Source organism: Nicotiana attenuata, chromosome 12 (assembly GCF_001879085.1).
Source record: "Nicotiana attenuata strain UT chromosome 12, NIATTr2, whole genome shotgun sequence".
NCBI classification, from domain to species: domain Eukaryota; kingdom Viridiplantae; phylum Streptophyta; class Magnoliopsida; order Solanales; family Solanaceae; genus Nicotiana; species Nicotiana attenuata.
In genome coordinates, this window is record NC_032000.1 from 1,779,092 (window position 1) to 1,791,025 (window position 11,934).

The 11,934-nt window shown below is 43.3% G+C and overlaps 1 long non-coding RNA gene across 2 annotated transcripts; it reads left to right on the forward strand.

Annotated features, from left to right (window-relative positions):
• Window positions 10,247-11,662, forward strand: LOC109236141. 2 transcript variants are annotated; one of them, XR_002069452.1, is made up of 4 exons: window positions 10,247-10,593; window positions 10,684-10,783; window positions 10,948-11,031; window positions 11,375-11,662. It is a non-coding gene; the product is annotated as an uncharacterized LOC109236141 (long non-coding RNA). The 2 variants fall into 2 exon arrangements; XR_002069451.1 differs by lacking the exon at window positions 10,948-11,031.

Here is an 11,934-nt window from a genome sequence, read left to right on the forward strand (position 1 = left end):
AAAAAAAGATGAATAATTCCATTTTGTTATAAAGTTATTTTTTTACATAAGTTATACAAAAAAAGAAAGACAAAAACAATTTGATTAGACATCATGTATATAAACACACGATAAAATTAGACATAATAATAAATTCCTCCCAAAATGCCAAAAAAGATAACGTTAATTATGGCAAGTATTGCTTACAAGGTCGTTCTGGATGGACCTTGTATGGGTCAGAATCCGACCCCACGATAATTAACGAGGCTAATCCCTTTTTAAGTTAATTCATGATTAATTAGTGGCACGACCACTCAGAATTGACGACGTTCAACCGTCTCGGGCTCGGTCAACAAGGCCCTGGCCTATCCGCCACTATAGAGGCGAGATCTCAGCGTGGTCACGGCCACTTATTGCCAGCTCACGAAGCCCACAGCTATAAATACCAAGATAGGGGACCCTAGAAAGGGGGCTGCTTCTTGATCACTAGTGAGAGGAGAGAGAAAGGAGAGAAAGACACCCATCCTATGGGGAAAGAAAACACCATTGTAAGGCTCTGAACCTCTCCATGGAGAGGCAGACCAAACAAATATTATCAATAAAGGTTTCGAATGTTTCTCCCCTTAATTCTGAGTACTTATTTTCTTTTCTTTCATTAGGTCCAACGGATTATTACGATTTGCTATGATTATCCCGTAATTTACTTATATTGTTTTGTACTCGTAAGATGTGTAACAATTTTCGAGCAAACAATTTGGCGCCGTCTGTGGGGATTTCATAGCAAAATCGCGTAGTTCTTCCCTGGACCGAAAAGGAAAGAAGCGCCAAACTCGAAGGGGAGCTCGAAGATCTCAAATCAAGATCTAAGTCTTCTCCCTCTCTCCAATCTCAGATAGTGCAAACAAGAAGAAAGGGCCCCCTCCTTTCCTAAGGGAAGGTCTCTAGAAGGTATACGAGCTCCGGCCAGAAACCGGCACAGAGATATCTCGAGCCGAGAGTCGCCTCAAGACAGCCTATACACCCTGGTTGGGAAGACCATGGATAAGCCGCTCAAGGCCTCGAATCCAAAAAGAGTTTCAACACTCAATACCCACGATTTGGGACTCAGGCTCTGTGACTTCGTCATCAAGATCAAAAAAGTTCAACTACGGTTGAACCAAGACAGGCTACGTGCCTTCACCAACAAGTTCAACTACGGTTGAACCGGGACTCAGGCTATGCGCCTTCACCAGAAAGTTCAACTACGGTTGAACCAAGACAGGCTACGTGCCTTCACCAGAAAGTTCAACTACGGTTGAACCGGGACTCAGGCCATGAGCCTTCGCCGTCAAAATCGACCAAGTTCAACTNAAGACAGGCTACGTGCCTTCACCAGAAAGTTCAACTACGGTTGAACCAAGACAGGCTACGTGCCTTCACCAGAAAGTTCAACTACGGTTGAACCAAGACAGGCTACGTGCCTTCACCAAAAAAAGTTCAACTACGGTTGAACCAAGACAGGCTATGCGCCTTCACCAACAAGTTCAACTACGGTTGAACCGGGACTCAGGCTATGCGCCTTCACCAAAAAATTCAACTACGGTTGAACCAAGACAGGCTATGCGCCTTCACCAACAAGTTCAACTACGGTTGAACCAAGACAGGCTACGTGCGTTCACCAACAAGTTCAACTACGGTTGAACCGGGACTTAGGCTGTGCGCCTTCACCAGAAAGTTCAACTACGGTTGAACCAAGACAGGCTACGTGCCTTCACCAGAAAGTTCAACTACGGTTGAACCAAGACAGGCTACGTGCCTTTACCAGAAAGTTCAACTACGGTTGAACCAAGACAGGCTATGCGCCTTCACTAACAAGTTCAACCACGGTTGAACCAAGACAGGCTAGGCGTCTTCGCCACCAAATTTAACAAAGTCCAACAACAGTCGAACTGGGACTCAGGCTATGTGCCTTCGTCATTAAATCCAACGAGCTCGACCTCGCTCGAACTACAAGGATGGACGCCTTCGTCCTCAACTTTAGCAAGTTCAACCACAGTTGAATCGAGACTCAGGCCAAACGCCTTCATTTGTGAAAGCAAAGCCCGACCTCCAACAAATCAAAGCGCAGGATAAGCACCCTCGCCATTCAAGTAAGTTCTCCCAACTCGAATTAAGATTCGGGCCACGTAAAGTTCGGCCCCGGTCAAACTACGAGGCCGCATTTTTTACTATCACGACCGGTAGTTCGACCGCGTCCGAACTGGGACTAAGGCTAAGCGCCGCTATCGCCAAATAACGGCTAAGACTCGCCCGCACCGAGTTGAAAAAGCAAGGCCATCAACTATATTATGGCTAAGGCCATCGCCGCCAACGGTCGACCTAGGTTTGACTGCGGTGGGTAAACGACCCGACGACAGTCGAAGTTGCCTTTATGGCTAAGGCAGTCGATTCTATCACGACTAAAGTCGTCGATCTAAATTCGACTAGGACCGCCAACGCCGACGTTCAACAAAAAGCGCAACAAAAACTCTAAAGAACGAAAGAAAAACAGTGACACAAAACAAGCACAAGGCAGGCAATAGAAATGAAAATTTATATATTTACAAAGTCAAATTGCGGGTCATCCCCGCTTACACCCGGCCAAGGCCGATCAATACAAGAAATTAAAAAAAAAAAAGAAACCAAACGGCGAACAAGACAAGAAAAAATGCATAATCTTTTTACTCGGTGCCGTCTGCGCCACCATCTGCACCAGCGTCAGCCTCCGGCGTCGCCGCGTCAAAACCGCAGTCGGCGCGGGCCTCACGAGCCTTCTGACGTGCCCCCTCAAAAGCAGTTTCGGTCACGACGCCAGCCTCCCATAAACTCTTATATACATCACGTTGGGCCTCGGCAAAGACCCAAAGTTCTCGAGCCTGGCTGGAAGAAGCGGCTTGATCCCGTAGCCGCTGATTCTCTTCTTCCAAGGCTGTGACTCGGTCCGCCATGACCTGGGCGTCCTGCTCAAAGACACCAATCCGCTCCTCGAGACTCGCTTCTCTAAAGGCTGCAGCATCCCTTTCCAATGCCCGTTGGGATTCATGCACGCGGATAGCTTCCTTCAACGCCCCGGCCCTCGACGAGGCATCCCTCACTTGGAGCTTCAATGCCGCGACTTCACCCTCCAACGCGGTCACCTTCCCGCTCCATGCCGCAGCGGCCTCCGCCGCCTTGGCCTGGCCCCGGAGCTCGCACTCAGATGCAGCCCTCTTTACCGCCTCGAGCTCCTCATCCTTTCGGCAGAGTTGCTCCTCGAGAGCACTCGTCCTGTCAAGTGCTTGCTGCATCTGAACCTCCCGCCTCGCCAGCTCTTCGACCAAGGCCCGACTACAAGGATCATTCCTCAAGCGCACCCACAACTCTCGGCACTAATCTCGGTAGCGGCGATACTTCTCCAGCGCCCGCAAAAATATCCCCGAGCGGACCTTGGCTCGACGGATGCTCTCCACCTCCAACAGACAAGACTGCAAAGCAAAGACAACGATCAGAATAAAAGAATAAACCTAAGGCAAAGAAGAAGCGAACCGACGTAACAGTACATACCCTCAAGCCCATCACGACTACTTCATTCATCAGCCCGACATCCGTAACGCCCCTCAGCGACGCATTCTCGGCCTCCGAGCATAGCAGCTCGAACTGCGGCACCAAGCTTTCCCCTTGGAGCAATAAGTTCAATTCCGTGGGAACCTCGATAAAGCGAGATCGCCCCTCTGCGTGCACCGCTGAGTTGGTGGACCCTTCCTGGAACATACGGATGTCGTCGGGATCCAAGTCGGATTCAGACTCATCCTCACCCACATTAACAGCCGCTGAGGAACTACCTCCCGTCTCAGCGACTGGAACCACCAATTGAGTCGCCGAAGCGACGGTATCATCACGGCCTAAGCCAACCGGGGCAACCCCCATTGTTTGTCCGCCCTCGAGGGCAGGCGCCGCAGCCGCACTCCTTTCCGCATCCGCCGGCGGGGAGTCCAAATTAATTACCACAGGAGGAGCCGGCGCGAACGCGACCCTACGCCTTATCAACGGCCTCTCCTCCTCCCCCTCTGATGACGATTCCGCTCTAGGGCGTGCAACCCCCGATGGCCCCTCGTCCCGAAGTCGGGTCCGTGATGGAGAAGAAACTGCTGAAGACTCAACTGATGCCGCCCTCGGTATTGAGCGCGACACCGGCGCTGCAGTAAGTCGAGCAACTGCATCAGGCCGACGGAAGGCCAACTGAGGAGCCCTGACGCGGCGTGCCCTCTCTAATCACAAGAAAACAAGGTTAATGAATAGAGCTGAAACAAAGCGGAACAGAAGAAAAGATCAACTTTTTACCTGCCACGGGCCTACGGCCATGCCTCTCCCAGAAAGACGCCCACGTACGTATCCCCCTCGTATGGGGGAGTACGGCCTCGACCCATTCGCGTATCCAAGACAAGGGGGGCGGCGACGACCTGTCGGCTACAAAAAAGACACGAGTTAACGCTCATAAGCACAAATCATAAAGAGGGGAAAAGAGAATTCAACCACTAAAGAACTTACGTGCATGGTTCCAAGCCTCTGGGAACCCAGTAGCATCCGCCACCAGGTGCTTGGTCCTGATATAAAAAAAGTGCTCAAAAGGGCGGGGGTCGACCTCGTCATCCAATCTCATGACCAGGCCCTTCGACCCACGAGGGCACGCCTGAATCATGGTACCACGGACTCTCTGAGGGGCGTAGAGACTCAGCACATGCTGCAGTGTGACCTCCCTATGGGCCAATTCCGCGTACTTAATGAACATTGCCAACAGTTTGTAGAAGGAAGGAGTGAGCTGACCCGGGCACACCCCGTAATAACGGCAGAAATCCACCACCAGCATTGGGAGCGGAATCTTGAACCCCAACCTGAAAGGATAGGCGTAAAAAATGCAGTATCCCCTGCGGTCGGTGTGGACCCTCTCCTCGCTTCTGGCGAGAACGATGTCTGCATGGGTAGGAACGACCCCCTGTTCCCGCAATCGAGCCATCCCGATCTCCCCCATCAACGGGCTTCATCCACCGGTTCCTCTCCACCGTCGACGGTGAAATCAATCGCCGGACCTCCGGGCCAAGGAACCACCTCGTCAACCGACAGAATTTCGCCGGACTCCATCTGTTCTGCACCTCCCATTGCCGGAGATGGCCCTTCAACTACCGGAAGAGCACCGTGGGAAGAACTGCCTGCCATTGTTGATCTACTGAAGACAAATGTTATCACAATCAAAGGAAAGAAAAGAGAAGGTGAATTAGCGAAACGAAAAAGTTTCCTCAGAATCTCTCTCTCAGATGAACAATGAAGATATGAGAAATGAATGCCTCAATCCACCTTTATAGGCAACATAAATGGCTTTCGCGAAACCCAATAGCCATCATTAACTGCACGACCAACCGTAAAACGGTTCGGTTCTGTCGCAGCAAGCATCATTATGACGAGCTCCGCAAAGCGGCTTCTCAGCCATCCGCCAACATACCGCCGTCAGAACAATCGCTACGACCTGCGAACGCTGAAAGAATGTGCCGTACGCCGTTAAAATTTTGGACTTGACCAAATACGTACCCGGCGCATGCTCATTCCCCACGGCCATCTCTAATATATGAAAGGCTCTCCAATGTGCGAAAGGCTACGGCCATCTCCAACGTATAAACGGCTAAGGCCACCGCCGCCAATAAGTCGACCCCCTTATTCGAGTTGTTTTCCAATCACAATCGATGAAGTCCGCTCATCGAGCTCGGCCGAAACACGACCTCAATAAGCGGAGGGACTAACTGTATGGGTCAGAATCCGACCCCACGATAATTAACGAGGCTAATCCCGTTTTAAGTTAATCATGATTAATTAGTGGCACGACCACTCAGAATTGACGACGTTCAATCGTCTCGGGCTCGGTCAATAAGGCCCTGGCCTATCCGCCACTATAGAGGCGAGATCTCAGCGTGGTCACGGCCACTTATTGCCAGCTCACGAAGCCCACAACTATAAATACCAAGATAGGGGACCCTAGAAAGGGAGCTGCTTCTTGATAACTAGTGAGAGGAGAGAGAAAGGAGAGAAAGACACCCATCCTATGGGGAAAGAAAACACCATTGTAAGGCTCTGAACCTCTCCATGGAGAGGCAGACCAAACAAATATTATCAATAAAGGTTTCGAATGTTTCCCCTTAATTCTGAGTACTTATTTTCTTTTATTTCATTAGGTCCAACGGATTATTACGATTTTCTATGATTATCCCGTAATTTACTTATATTATTTTGTACTCGTAAGATGTGTAACAATTTTCGAGCAAACAGACCTATCACGTCAATTGGAGTTCGTCAACTTTTTTAGCACCGATAGGATCCAAGTGGTCGTACATAGCACGGGTAGGTTTCATGTAACGATCTCGCCAATTGTTTTGTGTATTTGAGCTCCATTTCCCCATTTGATGCTTCTTATATGTTTGGTTGTTTGTTTTGTGACCTGCGGGGGTGGTTGGTTTGGTTCCAGAAAGATTTTGGAGTGAGTTAGAATACTTTGTTGGAAGCTTAAGTTATAAGAGTTGACTATGGTTCGACTTTTGTGTAAACGACCTCAGATTAGTGATTTGATGATTCCAATAGGTTCGTATGGCGATTTTGGATTTAGGTGTATGTTCGGATTTAGATTTGGAAGTTCCTAGAGTATTTTGGTGATATTTGCCAAAAGTTGGCAATTTGAAGGTATTGAGAGTTCCTAAGTTTGACCAGGGGTTGACTTTGATGATATTGGATTCGAATTTTAGTTCTGAAAGTCGGAATAGGTTTGCTTTGTCATTTGGGACTTGTGTTTGGGTTCATTCCAGATTGGATGGGCTTGAATCAGACGTTTGGTTGAAGTATGAAGGTTCTTGAACTTAAAAGAAGTTCAATTTGCATTTTGGCCGTTGATTCGTTGTTATGATGTTATTGTGTCACGACCTAAGCCCATGGCACGTATTGTCCGCTTTGGGCCTAGATCCGTACGGATTTGTTTTTTTGGGCTACGCTACCTCGAGCCCCAAAAGTGTGCGTACCATGTAAACTTAACTCATGCCTTATATAACTCTTCACTTTCCTCTCCCATTCCGGTGTGGGATTTGCCTGACATATGCACCCCTTCTTCAGAAGCTTGCCAACCTAGATGCCTGTCAGTCATGATTGACCCGCCCTCATCGAGCCCTCCTCCATTATGGGCATCATATTCACCTCCCTTGGGACTCAGCGTCCTTGCTGAGGTTTGCCCTATCACCGTACTAATGGAGATTCGGCTATGATATCATATATGTCACGATCTAAGCCCATGGCACGTATTATCAGTTTGGGGCCTAGGCCCGCACATATTTATCTTTTTGGGCTACGCCATCTCCAGCCCGAAAGCGGGAGTAGCAAATGAACTTAACTCTTGCCTTATATAACTCTTCACTTTCTCTTTCATTCTGATATTGGATTTGTCTAAGGTGACATATGCACCCCTTATTCTGAAGCTTTCTAGCCTAGAAGCCTGTCAGTCCTACTTGACTCGTTCTCCGTCGTGATCATCATACATCGTATGTGTTTGGAGGCTTTGGATAGGTCCGCGCAATGACTTGTTAGTATGATTGGACTGGGTCCCGAGTGGCTCGGGTGAGTTTTGTACCACACCGAGCATTTTGAGCAATGCAAGTATTTGTTGGTGCTAGGCCCTTCCTTGCGATCATGGAGGTGTATCGCGATCGCATAAGGCATTTGAGTGCTGGGAAGAATTTCTTCTTCACGTTCGCGACAGTGAGATCGCGTTGGCGATGGGTTAGGCAGGGTGGTCTCCGCATTCGCAACAAGTGATCGAGTTCGCATTAAGTTGAGGCAGCTGGGGGCATGGCCAAGGCTTGGCCTTCGCGTTCGCGTGGATGGTCCTGCGTTCGGTGGGTCAGTGGAGTTTTGTGCATTGCGTTCGCTGACTGGGGCCGCGTTCACGAAGAGGTATTTGAGGAAATATATTTTTGTGCATTGGAAAAGCAAGACAATGGCCGCATTCGCAAAGTGTATCAATAGGCAGACTCATTAGTGATATAATTTCAAGATTTTACCCATACTCTCATACCCTAAATTTCAAGGTATGGTGATTTTAGAGAGCATATTCACTACTATATTGGAGGTAAGCAATGTTCGCTTTAATTTGTCTTTATATTTTGATTTCTCATGGATTTCTACACCTAAAACTTGGAATTTTAAAGGAAAATTTGGGGTTTTTGTCTACAATTCAAGAAAGTAAAATTGGAATTTTGAGAATTGATTTTGACTCGTTTTGGAATCTTATATATATTTGGACTCGTGGCATTATGGATAGTTGAGATCTACCCATTAAATCAGGTTTTGATCGTGTGGGCACGTGCTGACTTTTGTTGATTTTGAATATTTGATTAAAGATCAAAGTTTTATTGTTTTGGGGTTGTTTCCTTGGCTTAGTTTGACGTTATTGAGTTGTTTTAAGCTATATTCGAGTCAATGAGAGGTGATTTCTAAAGATAAGGAGGTTTTAGAGGGTTGATTTGGTCCATTTGAGGTCAACTAGAGTCCGTAATTATACAAAATTAACATACACTAATCCACACGAAAAAAAGGTATATAATCATAAATTCGTGTTATATGACCTTGAAATGCCATAAATTGAACTCTAAAGTCATAGTGAAGCAATGAGTATTGTTCACTAAGCCATTTTCAATGGACCTATAAAATTTTAGGCCAATCAGTATTCATCTATAAATTCTACAAAATCAACATATACTAATACGCACGAAAAATGTATATAATCATAAATTTGTATTGTATGACCTTGAAATGCCATAATATAAGCTCGAAAGTCATGGCGAAGCAATGAGTATTGGTTACTAAGCTGTTTCCTATGGACCTACAAAATTTCATGCAAATCAGAGTCCGTCAATTTATTTTTTTACAAAATTAACATGCACTAATACATATAAAAAAGTAGATATAATCATAAATTCGTATTGCATGACCACAAAACGCTATAAAATGAAACCGAAAATCATGATAAAGGAATAAGTACTGGTCACTAACCGTCTCCAATGAACTTACGAAAATTTAGGCCAGTCGAAGTTCATCAAAAAAATTCTACTAAATCAACATGTACTAATCGAAGTTCAAGTTTAGATATCTCAAGGGATTAGCAGAATACTAATGACTGGCAGACTGAGGTGACATGGGCAATCAAGCATGGAAAAGGGAAAACTACTAGCCAAGAGATTTATAGGATGAGAGGTGTATACGACATTTAGCAAGAAAAAAAATGCAAGGATCTTCAAGACACAACAAAATTTTAGGATCGCTCTCATAATTGCATGTTTTGTTTTTTGAATGAGTTGTACATATTTTCCACTTGGTAATATAAAATAGTTAGTTGCTAAAAAATTAATTTTTTTTTTTGGAATGTCTCATAAATGAATTCATCCATACAATTTATATGAACCTATTTTCTCTTTAATCCGTGCCAAAAAGAATGATCACTTTCTACATTTGAAAATAATTTACCTTCCTGCAATGATTTATAGCCATACAAAACGTATGTGCCTCATTTTATATCACAAGTTCAAAAGTTCTTTTTTCTTCTTCTTAAACTCCATATCTGGTCAAATAGTTCCTAGACAATTTATTTCACTGTTAAACTAATCTTTTACTAACCTTTATTTTAATATTGTACAACTTTATACTATGCACAGGTCAAATCAATACTTTATATGAGGTATCCAATCAATCTCAAATAAAACATCATGGGAGAGACTAATTTATAATGCTCTTTGAAAAGTTGAAGAGACTAAACTAATCAGTTTGAACTCCCAATTCCCACACATTTGGCTCAAACTCAAAGGAAACAACTTTGACTTTACAGTTTGTTACTCCCTCCGTCCCAATTTATAATTTCGACGGTCAAACGAGTTTTTTACAATATTTTCTTAAATGTCTTTTAGATATTTTAATTGTTAATGTATTTTATAGTACTTTTACGTAATTTTCAAATATATAAATTTTATTTTAAAAAACTTAAAAATTTTGTGTCCGAATTCATAATTAAAATTAAGAAGTTTGACTCTCTGAATCCGAGCTCCGCCACATAAATTGAGACAAAAAAAAAATACAATTTACTTGATTGTAGGAACGGACGAGCTACTCCATCCGCCCTATCTATATATATATATAATAAAGCTGGGCTTTGAATGAGGGACGTGGCATATCTCATAAGCCAGTACTTCTATTTATCTATTTTCTTAGGTTTTTGCCCTTTTTCCTCTTATCTAAGTGCTCTAAATAAATTTTAAAAAGCCAACAGTGACCACAATTATAACCACATTAATTACGCCTCTTCGGCTTCTCCGTGGTGAATGCTCGTTCTTAATACACATATCTTCCACACATTGCACCTTTTTCTATTCCCACCAGAGGTAAATGTTTTTGCATAATAACACATCTCATCGTCTTCCTTCTCTCATTTTTAGCGGTAAATTAAATCTTTTTCCTCCAAATCCACAAGTTTCCTTCCATGGACCCGTACTTCACTGGTAAGTGTTTGATTACCATCGAGTATGACTGCATCTGTGTGAGGTATGAAGCCCTTGTATTTTGTGTATCTTTTTACCTGTCAATGTTTCGGACGTTAATAAATGGTTTTCTCTTTTCTTCCCTCTTATACAGGCTTTTTTTTGGTTCTACATATGATGATCGACCTTTGATAATTAATAGCCAAACGAAATTATATCGTGTGTATCCATTCATTACCCCAGGCACTGTTGAGGTGAATATCCTTTTTTATCGTAACGTAATTATAAAAATATTTTGTAACCATTGTAGTATATGATATTGTTCTAAGCATTCAATTTTCTTCTCTTTTTTTTTCTATAGCGAACTAATTACAACTTTATTGATATTTTGTTGATTTTGAATTATTTTGTTTTGTAGATGTCACCATCTTTGGTTAAGAAAGCTTAATAATGAGGTCATAATGCAATTGAGACCTAAATCTTACAACGCCCACGAGCCACTGTATCGTCAGTTTCTTATATTCAATTTTAAGAAAAAAACTCAGTTATTGTTTTCTTTATTCTGTAATAATAATTTTTACCGGTAGTTAGTAGTTTCATTTTGTGTGGAATTTGCATATCGTAAGGTTCATCAAGTTGATAAAAGATGAATGGCTGTATGCAATATTGATAACTAGAATCTTAATTATGTTTATGCTTAATGATATTACATGTACATTTAATTGGTGTTTCAGAAATCTTTATTCACGAAGTTTTATCTGGATTTTTGTTGTTGAATTCTATTGATGCTCCAACTGAAAAGTTTTCTAATCAGTTTTCTTGAATTTGTTCGAGTTTTGTCGTAGGGCCTGGGGTGTGGTTTTCTCAAATGGTTGGATCAACATGATGAACTATTCTTGAAGAATTATAGTCTGATACTTTGAAAGACCAAAAAGGGGAAGATAACGCTATTGTCTCCTGGTCAGTTAGTTAGTTAGAATATGTATGTCTAAGATAGATATTGAATTGTATTGCACATCCTCTTTAGTGTGATGTAATTGTCATTTGTTTATCTTAAGAATTACTTTTTACTTTTTTGTAAATAACACGAGCTGCTTTATTTTTATTTATTTTTAATATGTATGTTAGGAGAAGCGTTTGTCAGAATATTGTATGGCTTTTCTTTATTTAAATAGTAGTACTTGAACCATAACAAAATGATGTACATCAAGAAAAAGGAATAGTCTTATTACTTTCTCAATCAATTGAACTTTGCAGGTTTCTATTAGATTTTGACGATTTTGATATATGGATGTCCTATATCATTTTTGTTGTCCTACTGCGGGCTAAGTTTGTTATAGATGTGATAAAGTATCGTAGTTATTCCTTATGCCAAATTTATTGAACAATGTAGTTTACTACTATG